The sequence below is a fragment of the Enhydra lutris genome, unplaced genomic scaffold (genome assembly GCF_002288905.1).
Source record: "Enhydra lutris kenyoni isolate GAN:26980312 unplaced genomic scaffold, ASM228890v2 scaffoldscaffold33, whole genome shotgun sequence".
NCBI classification, from domain to species: Eukaryota; Metazoa; Chordata; class Mammalia; order Carnivora; family Mustelidae; genus Enhydra; species Enhydra lutris.
Window position 1 is genome coordinate 14,459,768 of NW_019154117.1, and position 15,564 is coordinate 14,475,331.

Below are 15,564 nucleotides of genomic sequence, written 5' to 3' on the forward strand. Positions count from 1 at the left end.
GGTTTTTCTTTAAAATTTTGGGATACAATTTTCTTTTAATAGATCAAAATACACCCTAAATCTAGCACATGACTTTGTACTAGTCTCCAGTCTGATCTCATTCTCTACTCTTTTGTTTTTTTTTCCCCTTTTTCCAACAACTTATCAATTCTTTTTTTAGAATCTTTTTACAATTTTCATGTTTACAGTCATATTCCATCCCTTCATCGTATTTACCCTTATATTTGTATATATATAAATTTTTCTTTCTTTAAAATTTTGGGAGGTAGTTTCTTTTAAGAGACCACAATACACCCGAAATAAAGTGGGTGGCTCTGTTCTAGTCACCAGTCTAATACATATATATAAATACATACATATATATATGTGTGTGAATGTATATATATATATATATATGTATATATATATATATATATAAATTTTTTAAATTTTTTATTTTTCCCCCTTTTCTTGTCTCCCCAGTTTCAGGTCTCTTCTAATACAGTTAATGTATATATTTCTGGGGTCTTTGGCACCCTTTTAGTATTTTATTCTCTCATTCATATATTTATACCTGGATAAAATAACAAGGCAGAAAAACCACAAAAAAAAAAAAAAAAAAGAACAAGAGGCAGTACTAACAGCTAGGGATCTAATCAATATGGACATTGGCAATATGTCAGAACTGGAGTTCAGAATGATGATTATCAAGGTGCTAATGGGCAAAAAAAAGCCAGGGAAGATATTAGAGAATCCCTTTCTGGAGAAATAAAAACTAATCTAACCAAATTGAAATTTAAAAAGCTATTAATGAGGTGCAACCAAAAATGAAGGCTCTTACTGCTACAATAAATGAGGCAGAAGAGAGAATTAGTGATATAGAAGACCAAATGAGGGAGATTAAAGAAGCTGAGCAAAAGAGAGACAAACAACGACTGGACCATGAGGGGAGAATTCAAGAGATAAATGATACCATAAGACGAAACAATATCAAAATAATTGGGATCCCAGAAGAAGAAGAAAGAGAGAGAGGGGGGCAGAAGGTATATTGGAGCAAATTATAGTAGAGAATTTCCCTAATATGGCAAAGGGAACAAGCATCAAAATCCAGGAGGCACAGAGAACACCCCTCAAAAAGATGTCCACACTCCGTCATCTAATAGTAAAACTTACAAGTCTTAGTGACAAAGAAGAAATTCTGAAAGCAGCTTGGACAATAAATCTGTAACATACAATGGTAGAAATATTAGATTGGCAGCAAACTTATCCACAGAGACCTGGTAGGCCAAAAAGAACTGGCATGATATACTCAGAACACTAAATGAGAAAAATATGCAGCCAAGAATACTATATCCAGCTAGGCTGTCATTGAAAATAGATGGAGAGATAAAAAGCTTCCGGGACAAACAAAAATTAAAAGAATTTGAAAACACCAAACCAGCCCTACAGGAAATATTGAAAGGGGTCCTCTAAGCAAAGAGAGAGCCTAAAAGTAGTAGACCATAAAGGAACAGAGACAATATACAGTAACAGTCACCTTACAGGCAATACAATGGCACTAAATTCATATCTTTCAATCATTACCCTGAATGTAAATTAGCTAAATGCCCCAATCAAAAGAGACAGGTTATCAGAATGGATAAAAAAAACAAGACCCATCAATATGCTGTCTACAAGAAACTCATTTTAGGCCCAAAGACACCTCCAGATTTAATGTGAGGGGATGGAAAATAATTTACCATGCTAATGGACATCAAAAGAAAACTGGGGTGGCAATCCTTATATCAGATCAATTAGATTTTAAGCCAAAGACTATAATAAGAGATGAGGAAGGACAGTATATTATACTCAAAGGGTCTGTCCAACAAGAAGATCTAACAATTGTAAATATCTATGCTCCTAACATGGGCGCAGCCAACTATATAAAACAATTAATAACAAAATCAAAGAAACACATTGACAATAATACAATAATAGCAGGGAACTTAAACACTGACCCCTTAATGAAATGGACAGATCATCCAAACAAAAGTACAACAAGGAACTAAAGGCTTTAAATGACACACTGGACCAGATGGACATCACAGAATTATTCAGGACATTACATCCCAAAGCAACAGAATACACATTCTTCTCTAGTACACATGGAATATTCTCCAGAATAGATTACATCCTGGGTCACAAATAAGTTCTCAACCAGTACCAAAAGATTGGGATCATTCCCTGCATTTTTCAGACCACAATGCTCTGAAGCTAGAACTCAATCACAAGAGGAAAGTTGGAAAGAGCTCAAATATATGCAGGCTAAAGAGCATCCTACTAAAGAATGAATGGGTCAACCAGGAAATTAAAGAAGAACTGAAAAAAATTCATGGAAACAAATAAAAATTAAAAAATAACTGTTCAAAATCTTTGAGACACAGCAAAGGCAGTCAGGAGAGGAAAGTATATAGCAATACAAGCCTTCCTCAAGAAACAAGAAAGTTCTCAAGTACACAACCTAACCCGACACCTAAAGGAGGTGGGGAAGGAACAGCAAAGAAAGCCTAAACCCAGAAGGAGAAGAGAAATCATGAAGAACAGAGCAGAAATCAATGAAATAGAAACCAAAAGAACAACAGAACAAATCAACGAAACTAGGAGATGGTTCTTTGAAAGAATTAATAAGATTGATAATACCCTGGCCAGACTTATCAAAAAGAAAAGAGAAAGGACCCAAATAAATAAAATAATGAATGAAAGAAAGAGAAGAGATCATAACCAACACCAAAGAAATACAAACAATTATAAGAACATATCATGAGCAACTCTATGCCAGCAAATTTGACAATCTGGAAGAAATGGATGCATTCCTAGAGACATGCAAACCAAAAAACTGAACCAGGAAGAAATAGAAAACCTGAACAGACCCATAACCAGTAAGGAGATTGAAGCAGTCATCAAAAATCTCCCAACAAACAAGAGCCCAGGGTCAGACGGCTTCCCAGGGGAATTCTACCAAACATTTAAAGAAGAATTAGTACCTATTCTCCTGAAACTGTTCCAAGAAAATAGAAATGTAAGGAAAACTTCCAAATGCATTTTATGAGGCCAGTATTATCTTGATCCCAAAACCAGAAAAAGACCCCACCAAAAAGGAGAATTTTAGACCAATATCCTTGATGAACACAGATGCAAAAAATCTCACCAAAATACTAGCCAACAGGATCAAACAGTACCTTAAAAAGAATTATTCACCACAACCAGGTGGGATTTATTCCTGGGCTGAAGGTTGGTTCAATATCCACATATCAATCAATGTGATACAATATATTAATAAAAGAAAGAAAAAGAACCATATGATACTCTCAATAGATGCTGAAAAAGCATTTGACAAAGCACAACATCCTTTCTTGATCAAAACTCTTCAAAGTGTAGGGATAGAGGGTACATACCTCAATATAATCAAAGTCATCTATGAAAAACCCACAGTGAATATAATTCCCAATGGGGAAAAACTGAGAGCTTCTCCCTTAAGGTCAGGAACATGGCAAGGATGTCCACTATCACTGCTGCTATTCAACATAGCACTACAAGTCATAGTCTTGGCAATCAAACGACAAAAAGAAATAAAAGACATCCGAACTGGCAAAAAAGAGGTCAAACTCTCACTTCTTGCAGATGATATAATACTTTATGCAGAAAACCCAAAAAACTCCACTCCAGAACTGCTAGAACTCATACAGGAATTCAGTAAAGTGTTAGGATATGGAATCAATGCACAGAAATCAGTTGCATTTCTATATACTAACAGCAAGACAGAAGAAAGAGAAATTAAAGAGTCAATACCATTTATAATTGCTTCCCAAACCCTAAGATACTTAGGAATAAACCTAACGAAAGAGAGAAAGACTCTGTACTCAGAGAACTATAAAATACTCATTAAAGAAATTGAGGAAGACACAAAGAAATGGAAAAATGTTCCATGCTCATGGATTAGAAGAACAGATATTGTGGAAATGTCTATGTTACCTAATCTAAAATGTCTATGTCACCTAATGCAACTCCTATCAAAATAGCACCCATTTTTTTTTCAAAGAAATGGAACAAATAATCTTAAAATTTATATGCAACCAGAAAAGACCCTGAATAGCCAGAGGAATGTTGAAAAAGAAAGCCAAAGTTAGTGGCATCACAACTCCAGACTTCAAGCTCTATTACAAAGCTGTCATCATCAAGACAGTATGGTACTGGCACAAAAACAGACACATAGATCAATGGGACTAAATAGAGATCCCAGTTGACTCTAGTCAACTAGAGTCTATGGCCAACTAATCTTGAACAAAGCAGAAAAGAATGTCCAGTGGAAAAAAAAAAAAACTAGTCTTTTCAACAAGTGGTGTTTGGAAAATTGAATAGCCACATGCAGAAGAATGAAAATGGACCATTTCCTTATACCACACACAAAAACAGACTCAAAATGGATGAAAGACCTCAATGTGAGAAAGGAATCCATCAAAATCCTTGAGGAGAACACAGGCAGCAACCTCTTCAACCTCAGCCACAGCAACTTCTTCCTAGAAACATTGCCAAAGGCAAGGGAAGCAAGGGCAAAAATGAACTATTGGGACTTCATCAAGATCAAAAGCTTTTGCACAGCAAAGGAAACAGTCAACAAAACCAAAAGACAAATAAAAGAATGAGAGAAGATATTCATAAATGACATATCAGGTAAAGGGTTAGTATCCAAAATCTATAAAGAACTTATCAAACTCAACACCCAAAGAACAAATAATCCAATCAAGAAATGCGTAGAAGACATGAACAGATATTTCTGCAAAGAAGACATCCAGATGGCCAAAAGACACATGCAAAAGTACTCAACATCACTGGGCATCAGGGAAATACAAATCAAACCCACAATGAGATACCACCTCACATCAGTCAGAATGGGTAAAATTAACAAGTCAGGAAATGACAGATGCTGGCGAGGATATGGAGAAAGGGGAACCCTCTTGGGTGGGAATGCAAGCTGGTGCAGCCACTCTGGAAAACAGCATAGAGGTTCCTCAAAAAGTTGAAAATAGAGCTACCATATGACCCAGCAATTGCACCACTAGGTATTTACCCTAAAGATACAAATGTAGGGATCTGAAGGGGCATGTGCACCCACATGTTTATGGCAGCAATGTCCACAATAGCTAAACTATGGAAAGAACCTAAATGTCCATCAGCAGATGAATGGAGAGAGAAGGTGTGGTATATATATATATATGTATATATATATATATATATATATTATGCAGCCATCAAAAGAAATGAAATCTTGACATTTGCCATGATGTGGATGGAACTAGAGAGTATTATGCTAAGTGAAATAAGTCAATCAAAGAAACATAATTATTATATGATCTCTCTGATATGAGGAATTTGAGAGGCAAAGTGGGGGGTTTGAGGGGTAGGGAAGGGAGAAAATGAAACAAGATGGGATTGTGAGGGAGACAAACCAATAAGAAACTTAATCTCACAAAACAAATAAGGGTTGCTGGAGGGGTGCGGGGTGTTGGGAGAGGGTGATGGTGTTATGGACATTAGGGAGGGTATGCTCTATGGTGAGTGTGTGTAAACCTGATGATCCACAGACCTGTACCCCGGGGCTAATAATACATTATATGTTAATAAAAATAATTTTAAAAAAGAAAGAAAAGCAAATCAAGGTATAAGAGAATGTATATTATATCCTACCTTCTGTGGAGGAGAGAAAAAGACATATAGTCACAAAAAAAGTCTTGTGCTCTACTTAGTATACTTAGTAGTATTACATTTTAATTTGAAACTATGTTCTGTAAGTTGTGGATTAGAGCAAAAGAGTGAATATATTGAGGTTATCGGGCAAGTATGAGAAAGGAAGATACAGGTACAGAATAGAAAATGAAGACGAACAGAAGAATCCAATGTTGCTGAAGCTGATCTGAAAGAATCAGTAAGAACTTGTGATTTTTGTGTATATAAATCTGTATATGGACACACACACACACACACACACACACACACATTTTCTTGCCCTGTGTCCTGAAACTACAGAAAAACAATGGCATTCCAAAGGCAAAGAACACATCTAACTCCCATTATGGACTTCTGTTTCTCTCTATAAAGAAGTCATGCCTTATGTAAAAAACAAAAAGGGAAAATTTCCTATCTAGGACAAGAAAAGTTTAGAATGAGTCTAGAAAACTTTCCTGGAAAGAAGGAAGGAAGGAAGAAAGGAAGGAAGGAAGGAAGGAAGGAAGGGCGGAAAAAAAGAAAGAAAGAAAGAAAGAAAGAAAGAAAGAGAAAGAAAGAAAGAAAGAAGAGAGAAAGAGAGAAAGAAGAGAGAAAGAAAGAGGTAGGTAGATAGGAAGGAAGGAAGGAAGGAAGTGAGGAAGGAAGGAAGAAAGGGGTAGGTAGATAGGAAGGAAGGAAGGAAGGAAGGAAGAAAAAGAAAGAAAGAAAGAAAGAAAAAGAGGAAGGAAGAAAGAGGAATCCACCCCAAAACAAAACAAAAAACCAACCCACTTCTTTAAGGAAGATTGTCTGCTAATAAAAATAAGGGGGGTTATAAAAATAGAATACCACCATTTTGTTACTTCCAGCAAAATGATGAATGCTGGCAGGATCAATGATGGGTGTGAAAGCCACTTGGTGAAAGGCTATCAGGGAAGGATATGATTTTAAAATGGAGAGGTCTGGCTGTCACTATCTACATCAAGTGGTCAAACGCAGCCTTGTCAGTGATGGGATGACTTCACTTGGTACGTTTCCGGAGAGGCAGAGTGTCATCCATGTGGTATGAGGTTGCCAAAATTTTATCCTAAGGAAGCACTCAGAAGAACTGAGGGCAATCTGAGTAGACCATTCAAATAAATAAATGAAATGAAGAAATGAGGGAGGTGACTTAGATACATAGTAGGCAAATGTACCATGTGAATCCTGCCTGTTTGGTCCTGGAACTGAAACCACCGCTACCATCATCTATAAAGGACATTTTGAGAAAACAGAATATTTGAGTTTGATCTGTATGCTGTTGATTGTACTGAATTAATGTTGATTGTCTTAAGCGGCAGTGATGTGGTTTTATAGGAGAATGTCCTTATTTTAGAAGAGGCATGCTTAAGTGTTTAGATGTGAAAGGTTATGATGCCTTAGGCAACTATTGTGTCTTGGCCAAAAGTGAGAGAGAAGTGAAGGGGAGGGGAAGGCGGGGGGGAGAAGGAAAGAGGAGCAGCTGTGATAAGATTTTAACAAGTGTTGACTCTGTTTAAAGGGTAAGTTGGGTTTTACTCTGCTATTCCTTCAACAATTCTGTAGATTTGAACTATTTCAAAACAGAAATAAAATACATGTATAGGAAAGAAAAATAATAACTGATGCATAAAAATAGCTTTTAATGTCCTAGTTTCTTCAATCTTATAGCATACAGAGTCAAAAAGCATAATGTGGGTACTGTGTCATTATCATTTATAAGTTTGATTTCAAATTAGGCTCATTAAGACCATAACTTTGGAATGAAAGACAAAATGTTAGAAAATACTAAGAACAATAAAAATTATACTTACGTCAGGAAGGTGTAGAGGCAGGAGAGAATGTAAGATATTAAGTATTAAGATAAATACATTAAATGAATACATTAATACATGAAGATAAATACATTAAATGAACTACACACCTTTTAAGGTAACAGAATGCAAATGATTCAGTCACTCTGAGTTGCATCATTCTTGTGTTAAAGATATTGTTATAATAATGAGATTTTAATCATCATTAACAAATTTAAATTGAGAAATTTGAGACCAGAAAAAGAAATTGGGATTTATTTTAACGAATGTTTCTGGAATATCTAGTACATGCAGAACAGAAATGCATGTTACAAAAGGAATGATGTGCAGCTACTGTTCCTTATATGTTATTTTTAATAATGTGTTTTTAAAAGGGAAAGTGAATGAATATTCAATATTTTGTACTCTGCTTATTAAAAACAAAAACATGCCTGCATAAATAATGTATATTTAGTGAACCTAAAATGGATTAATAGTATTTTAAAGTAGATTTTAAAAAGATGGACATTGGGGCACCTGGGTGGCTCAGTGGGTTAAAGCCTCTGCCTTAGGCTCAGGTCATGACCCCAGGGTCCTGGGATTGAGGCCCGCGTGGGGCTCTCTGCTCAGCAGGGAGCCTGCTTCCTCCTCTCTCTCTGCCTGCTTCTCTGAGTGCCTCTCTACCTACTTGTGATCTCTGTCAAATAAATACATAAAATTAAAAAAAAATAAAAAATAAAAAGATGGACATCTGGTTGGCTTATTTTCCAAAATACAATTACTTCCAAACAATAGCCACTTTCACCAATATACACAAGCAACGAACCAAAACAACCAACCAAATTTAGTGCCTTGTTAGAAGAGTATGTATGACACCAAGAATGTCAACTTCAGAGTCGGGCTTTTTTACATTCAGATCCTAGATTTCTTGCTCATTATCTCTATGATCACATGGAATTTACGTAAAATCTCTAAGCCCCAGTTCTTTCTTCTGTGAGAGGGAGTAATACTTGTAAATTTCTTATCCCAGTGCTTGTCCTGTAAGAAGCACTTCATAAAGGTTCTATTACTAGTGCTAACTAACCTTGCTAAGAAGAAATCTTTAACTGTTACATTCAAAATATAAAGAGTTTCAAAGGAGGTGATATAAAACTAGTCACTGCATGGATTGCTTTACATAATAACTACTAACAATCACTTATAAAAGTAACATTGTCTCCTTATGAAAGTAAACATCTCCTAATGTACAGAGGTCTAAAGGCATGAACAAAACTTTCCCCAGGTTCTTCTGTTATGACTGCCAAAGAAGACAAGGGCGAAGAGATGAGAAGTTGAAACTGTGAAACAGGCATGGCCATTCTAACTACAGACAGAAAGCTTACACTGGGCTCCATACTTGCCAATAGAGAAGAGCCTGACCTACTAATGACCATCCCTTACAGTAGCAGAAGAAGAAAACATCTAACAGCTTCTTATGTTCCATGAAGAAATTATAGACTCTTTCATTAGATCGTTCTTACTTGTTTTATAATAGTGTACATGCCAAAAGAAAAACAAGCTTTTGTCAGAATGATTTAGTGTTTACAGCTTTTAAATTAGTTCAGTATTACATTTTTGTATATATATAATAATCTTACAGAACCATATGTCCTCTCATATTTAGATTCTTTCCATCTGTGTAGAAAAACAACTAGAAATAAATATGTTTTGAGTTATATTGATAGATAATCTTCCATCTCCTCTACAATAGGCAAGAATGTATTTTCTATGACCATGCACCTTTTTACTAATTTTGCAGGCTTACTAAATAGAATGGGGCAACTGCTATCATAGAATTGGTTTGCAGGTTAACTGAGTTAAACTTTACAATATCTTTACCCACATTTTGCTCTTTTTCCCCATAGGATTCAGATGAACCAACGATACGATTGCAGGAGCTGCTGTGGAAAAAACACTGAGCTGGCTTTCTGAGGGATCTCTTTTTTCACATTGATGTAGACCCATATCCAGCACAAAATAATCCCATTTATGCAATCCTAAGGTCTTTTTTTTTTTAGTACGTCAATATTTCTGAAATCAACTAATATATTATATCAAATGAACTTTCTAGTTACTTTTTTTCCCAAAAGGCTCTCATTAAATTATGAGACATCATACAATTTCATTTCCTTAGTATCAAGGAACTATAGCTTACAGCTTTTGATTTCTATGATCCCTACTTAAATGATCTTGTCATCAAAGAAACTACATAAATGCAGTTGCTCCCTAGCTTTGAGAATTTCTTGGTTTTAATCTTTTAGCCAACCCCACCCAAGGTACCCTTCTGAATAACCCCTAGATTGTTCCATACTGAAGTTGCTACCTCATGGACCTACTTTCCTGGAGAGATGGGTAGATGAGGCTTGAAGATCACCTAAAAGCAGCTAACTCTACACAAGCCATTAGTCACTGAGGTGACTGGGTATGATGATTTGTTCCCAAATTCTTTACGGTGAAATGTTACCAATGAAACCAATCATATGTACTCTTTTCTTCCAGCTGAAGGGAGAGCTCTGTGGAAACACTCACATGTAGCTAAAAAGGAGACAATAAATAAGTAAAAGGCATGATGGAAAGAGAAAAGAGAGAGAAAAATGAGACAAATAAGGTAAAATGGAGCTAAGAAGAAATCAAGCCTGCCAGTTAGAACAACAGAAGCCTGCTTCTGAGGAGGCAACAGCTAAGCTGAGTGCTGGGCCATTAGTCTGCAGTTGAACTACCAGAGTGACATGTGTCCTGAACGACATTCCAATTCTCTGTGATTCCTAACTGGAGGTGATTGCACAAATAGTCTGAATGAAGCTCTTGTTTCTCGTGAAGCCCTCTGTAAAAATTCTGCCTTCACTTGGTTATTTATCCCTCAGCTAAAGTCCTATCACCTGAGCTGTCTAGTTTTGACTCTAGAGGAAGAAAAGTGTGAGTGAATAGTATTATTAACATACATAACTCAACTGAATTAAGGTGGGAAATATCAACATGTGCCCAAGAGTTTTTACTCATTCTCTGAACGCTAAACAAAGGGTTTTGTTATTGTGACATATTCCGGCTGGAGCCCGCAACAGGACACTGGCCTGATTCCACCAACACTTTTTACCTGTATCTTCGTTTCCTATAACTGACAATAGGATTATAAAGTTTTGATTTTTCCCTCAGGCTATGTAATTAGATGCCATTGGCTGAGAATTTCAGGTTGAGTTTCTGAACCAAGAAAAAGAGGAGATAAGTGTCTCTACATTTTCAAAAGAGTTGCTGCATCAGTCAGCGTTCTGCAGGAAAGAAATTTTTTCTCTAAAAATTTGGAGAAAGAAATTTAAGAGTTTTCACAGACTTCACAGCTATCATAATGGCTGAGAGAATAGTATGCAAGAAGGCTGCTGTTGGCTTTCAGCAAATTTGGAAGGGCCAGGATTGTAGTGAAAATACCATCAAAACTTCCATCTGCCTAGAGCACCAATAAGGTGAGGAGGGTGCCCAAAGGTGCCAGAAAACCTCTCTGTCTGCCACCTGCCAAGACCCACACACCTACCGATGGCTCTCCAGAGAACGATAGCTATGTCTCTTCTTCAGTTTTCCTAAACTCCTGTGAGTATCTGTGATTGGAAGAATCAAATCCACACGATGCCTGCAAAGGATTCTGGGAATATGGTTCCCAGATTTTTTCCTTTAAAACTCCAGGGCGATGGGCACATACTGAGTTGACACCAAACAATCCTGCACAGCAGCTAAGGAACTTCCAGACTTCAGAGTTTAATAACCTTACAGGGCTTTTCAGAGGTAGATAAGATGGTCCTGAGATCATCACCTCATCAGTGATCTTGAGTCTTTAGAAAAACTAACTAAAAGGCTAGAGAGAAAAATGCTTTTTCACTTCCTTTTCAAGCAGAGGAGAAAGGGAAGTGTTCCTCCCTTTCTCCCTCCCTTCCCTCCACTGCATTCACCTGAAGAGGTACTGGTCGAGGTGGAGGTAACTGCACGAACATCTCATACCCTGTCTATTGTTTGCCCATCAGCTGAATCCGCCAGGCTGCCCTGGGTCTGCCATTTGAGCTGAAGAGGTAGAAGTCAGAGAATTTATTAAGGAAAAAAAAAATTTATGTTTGGTCCTCCTCCTTAACCCTGGACTTTGGGGGCATCTGCTTGCTTCCCCCCAGAATTCTGAAGGTAGAATATTGGTCGGAACAGTGAGCAATAGCAGAGAGATTTGGGAGACACTAAGGAGAAAAACCTGTACGCCCACAATGGATATGGCAAAGATGAATGAATCTCCCATGGGTTCAAGTAGGGTTCGTGGAAGTGAGCCAGGATGTGAACCATCCTGACAAAAGGTTGCACTGGAGGGCAGCCGGTGAGTAAGGAGATACCAGCAGCACAAAGTACTAACAGGTCCCGGGAATCAAAGCTGAGGGTGCTCGAAGTAGGTCAGGCATAGAGTACTCTGCACCCAGCAGGGATCGGTGACACATGAGAAAACCACAGGTGGTCGCTTAAGACTGTTCTACATAGATGGGACCAGTGGTCAAATGAGAAATGCATCATTTTGCCCTTTTCTTCCCATCCCTCCTCTCTAGCCTCGATATATTAAAGAAAGAAGGGAAACACAGAGAGGGGGAGAGAGGCATAGTGAGGAAGAAAAGTAGCATTAAATACGTCACCCCTTCCCCATATGGGTCTCTTTGCCACATGTCACAACTAGGTTGGTGCAAAGGGATGGGGGAATTGAAATGAATGTGAATTCAAACCTAAATTTAAAAATACTAAGTCTTTCATATTTAGACTGCATCTAACTTACAAAAATGAAAGTATTCCCATAACTGAAAGAATCCTGGAAACAATGGGATATGCTTAAGAAGTAATTACAGAGAGAGTGGGGGATAATTGGGACCGTATATTTGAAGAGAAACAAAAACAGCTCTTGTTTACTCCCCATTGCATTCTGTGTCTTCAGTATCCCTTTAATGTCCACATTGCCAAAATACCTACCCTTGCTCTTCCAAACATTTATTACTTTCTTCTCTAAGACTCCTGACTCTACATATTAGTCCACAGTTACTGAGTTAAGTTTGCACAAAAGAAAATCCCCATTTCGGGTGGATTTTCATAATTATATGCAATCATATAACCACCACCATAATCAAGCTATAGAACATTTCCAGCACCCTAAAATTTTTCCTCGTGCCTCTCTGCTGTTCATTGCATCACATGACTCTACCCCCCATTGTCTCTGACCTGCTTTCTGTACCTTTTCTAGAAGGTCATATACATGAAATTATAAAGGATGTAGTATCTTCTATTTATCTGCTTTCACTTAGCAAAATATTTTTCAGATTCAGCTGTGTTGTTGCATGCGCCAATATTTTGAATCTCTTTATTGTTGGGCATAAATATACCACAATCTGTTTATCCATTCACCAATTAATGAACATTTGGGCTTTTTTCTAGGGTTGAATTATTAAGAATACAGCTGGTACGAATGTTCACGCATACAGCTTCATACGGACGTATATTTTAATTTCTCTTGGGTGAGATTGCTGGATCATACTGCTAGGGTATGTCCTCATTTACAATGAAATCTAACACTATCCCTTACAGTAGAAATCACCCACTTCTAAAGTTATGATCAAATAATTACACAAAAGGACTTCCTTATTTGTCTGGGATTAATTTTTTTTTTTAAACTTCTAGAAGGGTAAAAATTACTTAACCTATAGATGCAGTAAAGTGGCTCCTAACTATGGTGATGGCAGATACCACATTTGTCCTAATAAGAATCACTTAGCTGGGGGCACCTGGGTGGCTCAGTCATTTAAGCATCTGCCTTTGGCTCAGGTCATGATCCTGAGCTGCTGGGATCGAGTCCAAGCTTGGACTCCCTGCTCCCTCCTCTGTGGAGCGTCTGCTTCTCCCTCTGAGACAACACCTTCACTCCCATCCCAGCTCGTGTGTGCTTGCTTTTTCTCAAATAAATAAAATCTTAAAAAAAAAAAAGGAATAATTTGGTTGATAAAAGGAATTTATAATTGATTCAATGACCACAGCATACCAAGTTATATGTTTATTTTTAGTGAAATGATCTACATTGTTCGGGTTTTGAAAGTGTATGGTAGGAACTGGGCATCATAGAAGTTTGGAGGCCTTATGAAAACTTGTGGAATTCAGGAAGGTTCTCAAAGGTTAGGACTGGCCGTTGCAACTCCGCTATAGGATGCCTAGGCTGATGTACATCCAGACGGGAAATGGGACACTCCTAACTTCCTTTGAAGAAGAACGTTTTGAATTGCTCACACCGTTTTTGAGTACTCCTACATACATCATCTTAAATTTTCTCAAACCTGCAAAATATAGACAGCTAATCCATTTTGAATAAGCAGGAGTATGAAGTAGCTGGAATGAAGGACCTAATAAATTGCACAGCTCTCCCTCTCGCCTGGTCTCTGCACTGACTGAGAATGATGAATGTGCAAACAGGCAAAGGGAGCTCCAGGTAGCACCTTTATCACGGATTATGCAAAATGCAAACACATGACTTAAGAACAGTTATCGATACAGATCTGCTCATACTACATCCTGGAAATAGACTTATCCACCCTCAAAAAAAACGCATAGTCCTTTCCCTGTAAGAGTGCAGCTGTTTTACTGCGAGCCTTCCCGAAACCTCTAGGGCAGGTCAAACTCAGGCTTTTCTGAATTTGCAAGGAGAAAGCAGCAGGAAATTGTCTAAGCTACACCAATCGGATCATTCACCTCTCCCCCTGGAGAAGTGCAAGGAGGCAGAGAACAAGAAGAGTTAGCTTCTACATGAGAATATGAAGCCAGAAAAAAGTGGATTTCCCATCCTCCATTTTTTTCAGCTTTATGGTCTTTTCAGTTTTAAATCTATGGTTAATCAAACTGTGACATCACCATTTTGGGGAGGAAATCGGCAATCTATTAGTGCAGCCCTGTGACTGGTTTATCAGACTGTTCTTATAATCCCATCCACAGTTTCTGTGTATACTCTTGGGCCAACGATTGAAAAATTTGATATTTCTGTTAGAAGTTTTGAAAATAGGTCAAAAGATCACTTCTATTAAATTAACTACAAAGCTACTGTACCCTAGGCTGAACTTCCATTCCCTAATCTATTTCCAATTTCAAATTAAATCTATCTGTGGTGTTCAACACATTTTATGAAGTCTATTTATTTACTATTTTACCAAATATAGGCTGGGAGCCCATGGTAGTCACTGTTACAGCCCAAGGCACAAAACACTAAACGAAATAGCATTCCTACTTTCATGAAATGTATATGCTATAGGAGAAAAATAAAAATACACCTATAAAGACATAAATGTATATTATATCAGTATGATTAGTGGAACAAAAAGGGGGGGGGGTGCCTGGGTGGCTCAGTTGGTAAGCAACTGCCTTTGGCTCAGGTCCTGATCCTGGAGTCCTGGGATCGAGTCCCACATCAGGCTCTCTGCTCAGCAGGAAGTCTGTTTCTCCCTTTAACCCACCCCTTCTCATGCTCTCTCTCTCTCTCTCGCTCATCCTCTCTCTCAAATAAATAAATAAATATTTTTTTAAAAAAGAGGGTGGCGAGAGAGGGTAAGATGGGAAAGTTACTTAAGATAAATTGATCAAGAAAGTTCTCTTTGAGGAAGCGACATTTGAGTAGAGAATTGAAGGAGGGGAGAGCACTTTGTGGGCATCAGGAAATAGTTCATTCGAGGCAGAGGAAACAGAAAGTACAAAGGAGCAGAGGGAATGGCTGGAGCAGAGTAACAAGAAGGAGATGAGGCTGAAGAGGCAGAGAGAAGGCAGATCACACAGCCTTGTAGCCCCAGCAGGGATGGCAGCTGTTACTTTGAGTGAAGGCAAAATGGGAAGCTACTGGAAAGTGTGAGGATAGAAATGTTAAGACATTTTAAATGAATCATACTCAATATGGAAATGAGACCATAAGAGGCAAGTACAGGAACAGCCAGGGGTTGTGGGATTTGATGGCTTGGAT